At 41.9% G+C, this 6,191-nt stretch overlaps 1 pseudogene; it reads right to left on the bottom strand.

The window, feature by feature from the left end:
* Positions 1-5,275: 5,275 nt before the first annotated feature.
* On the bottom strand, positions 5,276-6,101 carry LOC101650021 (annotated as a pseudogene).
* Positions 6,102-6,191: the final 90 nt, after the last annotated feature.

Here is a 6,191-nt window from a genome sequence, read left to right as displayed (position 1 = left end):
GCACCCAGGGCTGTATCGGGATAGGTCCATGTGGCTTCTCCTTGGGGATGTCTTCTAGGAAGTCAATCTTGCAAGCTGAAGCAGGAAACTGCTAAGGCAGCTGCACCCTGGTGTGACCATCACAAAGCAAGAGACCCGAGAACTAGAAAGGCAAGGCTCACCACCCATTTATCCCTCTGCCTTTCAATTAGCCCCACATGTGATTATCGGCCAGGTTGGCACAATTAACTAACTCAGTTATAAAGGTATTAAAATGTTCAACTTTTGGGTACAATTATATTGTATTTTTGTATTAAATTAACCATTTTTATAAAGCTTTACATATATTAGCATAAAGTTCATAATAATAATTTTATACGTTTTCACAGTCTTTAGGTTCGCTCTTGGGTTTTGCTTTTTTTTTTTTTTTTTAATCAATGCTAGGAACTTATAAATCTCATTTATTCTTTTCACAGAATCAAATTTGCTAATGTTCTCTGGTACTATATGTTGGCTTTCTAATTCATTATTTTCTGTTGGCATTTTGGTTATTTCCTTCCTTTGATTATACTAAAAAATATATATATTATTATTAATTAGGAGTTAATGCATGTATGATTCCGTAGTTCAATCATGTCAAGCAATATTGTATAATTGCAACCACAATCAGTTTCTAAACATTTTTTTCCTTCCTGGACATCTTAACATTTTTTACACACACCCCCACGCCCCCATCCACCACCACTGTGCCTCACTCCCTGACACTCTTATTCCACTTGCTGTCCCTATAGGTTCATCAGCCTGGGTTTCCTAGACTGAAAAACAGAATAACATATAACACAATTTCAAGTGGGTAACCCCAATTACATAACACCTCTGAGATAAATCCTAATATGAACAAACAAAACAAAAATATAGAAAATGTTGAAAACTAGATCAGGTCCAGGGTACATCAGAGGGGAATCAACTGACAAAATGTTAACTGTTCAAGTCAGGTTTATCCCTTTGATCTTCTATACTCATCTCTCCAATAGTGACCACTGTCCTCCCATCCCTCAATCATGAATAGAGAGAGATCACCAGAGGCTTATTTCCTATGTAGTTCCCAAAAATGTATCTTGGACTCCCACTGTCATCCATAGCCTTCTGCACACCGGATTCTCACAATTTAGGCTCTGATACAAATCCATCCTTCAACTTCTGATGGTATGATTTACAGTCCTTCAGTGACTGATGTTGGTGTGCTTCTTCTGTGTGGACTTAGTTGACATCTCACTTAGATGGATGCTTGTTTGAAGACAAGCCATTAAGACCCCAGACACTATTTTATTGGATAGCCAGGCACCATCTAATTTCTTCACCATGCTTTGCTATAGCACCCATATCTTCTGTGTTCCTTTCCTGAGGATGTACCAGGCAGGGACATGATGTAAGAACTAATTGTTCTTAAATGGGAGCTATCATTTAGTGCCTGCCCAAAACTTGCTCTTGGAACTAGGTTTGTTTTTTATCTGCCTTTGGCTCCCTTTCAAAACATTTTTTAATTTATGGTAGAGAGTCTTATCAATGATCCCCCTGTGGAATACCGATCTTCTGTTAATATTGTCTTTGATTAGCCCCTGGTACTGATTTTTTAAAGCCCTGTTAAGAGAGGGATATTGGGTCAATGTAGGCTAGCTCCATATCACAATACCTGAATTATTCACTTGTACAGAATCAATCCTTTTGTGGCTGAAAGCTATTTACACAAACAATGGAGATTAATTGTCAGGGAAATTTACAATAATAATCACTGAGAATTGTCAGTCACAAGTTTGTCAGAATAATACATATCTTAATACAGCATTAGGACATCGATGTAGCAAGACTGTGTTTGGTCTTGTCTGCCTACCAGCAGTTCAACAATTTTGGTAGCGCTGTCTTCTGCTTCCTCAGACACCATGTATTTTCCAACTTATGACTTCAGGTTACAAATGTGTTTGAGGTAGAGTCCAGTTCACCCAATGGAGTTTCCACTTTGGATCTCACTGATGCAGCTCTGAAGCATGCCGTGCTCCTTGAAGATCCAGAATTCAGCGTCCCAGCGTTCCACAGCACCCAGTATGTGTTCCCGGGATGCACCCAGAAGCCTGGGTCAGTGTGGTCTATTCTGTGCATACCACCTATTGACTTGTTTTTCCTAGCAGTGTCCACCATCCCACTGATAGGGCCTGTCTGAGGGGACCTCATCATAGAATTACATGGCAGCCACTCAGTAAACAATATCCCCTTCCCCTCCCTTGACCATTTGATCCCAGCTGATGTGAGGTCCCTTTCAAAATACTTATGTTACCTAGATTGGATGGTGTAAGGTTCCTTTGCACCAGTCAGGCTCTCTACCAGGCGGTCTGGTCCCCCTGGCCAGTAGACTGGATGCCCTACAAGCCTGACCTTGTGCCCGTTCTGTGGCTTGTTCCTACAGCAGTGGACTCATACAGGATTTGTCCTTTTGTGGTTGACTAATTTCACTCAGTAGAATGTCTTCCAGATCCCTCCGTATCTTGAAGAGTTTCATAGATTCATCACTGGTTTTAGGGGTCCATAGTATTCCATTGTGTGAATATACCAGAGTGTTTTTTATCCACTGTTCTACTGATGGGAATTTAGGCTGTTTCCAACTTCTTGCTATTCTGAACAGTGGCGGGGAGGGCAGCCTCCCCACAATGGAATCGGTCCAAGGGGTGGTTGTGTAATTGAAGGGTAAATTAAAGGAACAACAGACAAGGCATGTGAGGGCTCACCTCTTCCATGGCAACCGGAACCAGAAGGAGAGGGAATAATGTATTCTCTCACAGATGTATATTAGAATGGGCATGCAAGCCCTGGTAAGCACATCCATAACAGGAAGGGGCTGTATTACAAGCATACGCATAGCATGAGGGGGGTGAGCTAGCGGTATACACGCAATAGGAATGGGAAGTACTAGAGACATACATGTGACTGGAAGATAAATATGTAACAAGATGGGAGGTTTCTAGAGTTAAGATGGTGGCCCAACCTTGGTCAACTCTGAGCTGGCTTGACCTTAATTGCCCCTGAGCCATTGTCCAGGAGAATAATCTATGATCATTTTCAGAGGGAGTGGGCCCTACTTTGGGTGGGACAGATAATAGGGTCTGATGGCTCTAATGGCAAACAACCTTCAGGCAAGTGGCCTTCAAGTGGTTAACCTTCAAGCATAAATAGTAGCAACCACGTGCTTGCAAGCAGCACCTTAAAAATAGCATTATTACTTAGGAGCATGTAATGGTTTATGATTAAGAGCAAGTTAAGGAGTCTTTTCTGACATCCACTTTGATATGTTTTATCTTTCTTGTCTTTAAAAAAAAGAACGGTTTATTGGCATATAATTCACATATACAATTCAATTGTTCAGTCATATTAAGAAAATTTCTACAATCATTATCACACTCAATTTTAGAATATTTTCTTCTTTTGTGTACTCATTGTTATTAGCTCCCTATTTTCCCCCTAATTCCCCAGCCATACACCGATAAGAAATCATTAATCCAGTTACTGCCTCTATAGACTTAGCTATGCTGGATTTCAGATATAGAAAAATTGATGCTAAAAAAACAACAAAAACTAGATTAAAATGGGTAAAAAAGGAGATCAAATGAGAATATGCTAAATTGTAACCCAGCCGCAGCTGCAATCATCCGCTTTTCAATGCGCTCTGCATGAGGGCAAGGCTGTGCTAATCCCTGGTCTATCCTCAGGGAATTCACTGGAGGTTTAACCTGGGTCAATTTCCCCTTTACTTCTTTCCTCTCTTTTGAATAAGTTTTTGTTCTCTTCATGTATGATGTTCTTAATGTCATTCAATAGTTCATTAGGTCTTCTGTGATTAGTATTCGGTGCATCAAATCTATTATTGAGATATTCTGAAAATTCTGGTGGGATAGACTAAAGTTATATTTTGGCTCTCATGGACTTTTCTTTTAAACACCTAAATTTTATTTTATTATTTTTTAATCATTTTATTAGGGGTTCATACAACTCTTATCACTATCCATACATACAGCAATTGTGTAAAGCACATTTGTACATTCATTGCCCTCATCATTCTCAAATCATTTGCTCTCCACTTAAGCCCCTGGCATCAGCTCCACATTTTCCCCCTCCCTCCCACACCCCATCCCTGATGAACCCTTGATAATTTATAAATTATTATTTTGTCATATCTTGCATTGTCTGACGTCTCCCTTCACCCACTTTTCCGTTGTCCGTCCCCCAGGGAGGAGGCTATATGTAGATCCTTGTAATCGGTTCCCCCTTTCCAACCCACCCTCCCTCCACCCTCCTGGTATCACTACTTGCACCACTGGTCCTGAAGGAATCATCTGCCCTGGATTTCCTGTGTTTCCAGATCCTATCTGTACCAGTGTACACACCTCTGTAAGGTAGAATTGGGATCATGAGACTGTGTGTGGGGGTGGGCGGTGGGGGAGGAAGCATTTAGGAACTAGAGGAAAGTTGTATATTTCATCGTTGCTACATCGCACCCTGGCTGGCTCGTTTCCTCCCGCGACTCTTCCATAAGGGGATGCCCAATTGCCTACAGATGGGCTTTGGGTCTCCACTCTGCACTCCCCCTCATTCACAATGATGATTTTTTTGTTCTGACAATGCCTGATACCTGATCCCTTCAACACCTTGTGATCGCACTGGCTGGTGTGCTTTGTCCAAGTGGGCTTTGTTGCTTCTGAGCTAGATAGCTGCTTGTTTACATTCAAGCTTTTAAGACCCCAGATGCTATATCTTTTGATAGCCAGGCACCATCAGCTTCCTTCACCACATTTTCTTATGCACCCGCTTGGTCTTCAGCGATTGTGTCGGGAAGGTGTGCATCATAGAATGCCAGCTTAATAGAACAAAGTATTCTTGCACTGAGGGAATACTTGAGTGGAGGCCCAATGTCCATCTGCTACCTTAGTACTAAACCTATACATACATGCACATAGATCTATTTCCCCATCCTCATATATAAATATATTTGCATATGTACATGCCTTTATTTAGACCTCTAGAAATGCCCTTTGCCTCCAAGCTCTTTCCTCTATCTCCTTTGACATTCTTCTTGTCCCACTATCATGCTCAGTTTTCATTTGGGTTTTAGTAATTCCTCTTAGTTACATTACCCTTGATCACACCCTACCTGGCCTCCTACAACCTCTTCACCACTGATTTGGATCACTTGTTCCCTTGTACCTGTTTTTTTGTTTGTTTTTTTTAAAATTATGCTGTATTTATTCCTTTAGAGAGCTCTCCATTTCCATCACCCAGATCATTTCACCCACCGCTCTGTTTGGCAGCCAGTCTCTTATCTCTCTCTTCAGCAATGGTGAGACAGATACCTTTCCCTCGGGGAAGAGAAATCCATGGTTTGTTGCCTTTTCCAATAACAAAAATGTTGGAAAGTTGGGTGGCAAAGCTATTGCCATTGGCATCTTTCACATGAACCACATCAAACGAGCCAGGATGCCTCTCTCTATTGGTGATCATGCCAATTCTTCCCAGGTTAGCACCTCCGGTCACCATACAAACGTTACCAATGTCAAACTTGATGAAATCAGTAATCTTTCCAGTCTCCAAATCAGTCTGAATGGTGTCATTCACCTTGATGAGGGGATCAGGATAGCGGATGGTTTGAGCATCATGAGTCAAAAGGTGAGGGATTCCTTTTGTGCCCACAAAGATCTTTCTAACTTTGCACAGCTTGTACTTCGCCTCCTCAGCTGTAATGCAATGAACAGCAAAGCGACCCTTGGTGTCATAGATCAGGCGGAAATTCTCTCCAGTCTTGTCAATGCTGATGACATCCATAAAACCAGCAGAGTAGGTTATATCAGTTCGGACCTTGCCATCAATCTTAATGAACCGCTGCATGCAAATTTTTTTAACTTCATCTCCTGTCAGAACATACTTGTCTATTTCTTTAAAAAAATGATCAGGGGGAGACATTCTCTCAGTTTGTGGGGACCAGTGGATGGATGCTGAGCAAACACGTCAGTGAGTTTGTCCAGCATCCAATGCCTTGGAGCAGTCACACGCTTCAGGTGCTTCTTGGGACCAAGAGCCATGGCGGCGCTGAGTCCAGAAAGAGGCCCGGCTCTTTCCGGTGTCTCCGGAAAACAGGGCATCCCTGGGTTTTTTAACACCACTACCTTCCC

This window comes from Echinops telfairi, unplaced genomic scaffold, assembly GCF_000313985.2.
Source record: "Echinops telfairi isolate 266 unplaced genomic scaffold, ASM31398v2 ScPeMD7_7400;HRSCAF=8409, whole genome shotgun sequence".
Classification (NCBI taxonomy): Eukaryota; Metazoa; Chordata; class Mammalia; order Afrosoricida; family Tenrecidae; genus Echinops; species Echinops telfairi.
The sequence above is the reverse complement of the archived record's forward strand: the minus strand, read 5'-3'. Positions and strand labels throughout refer to the sequence as shown.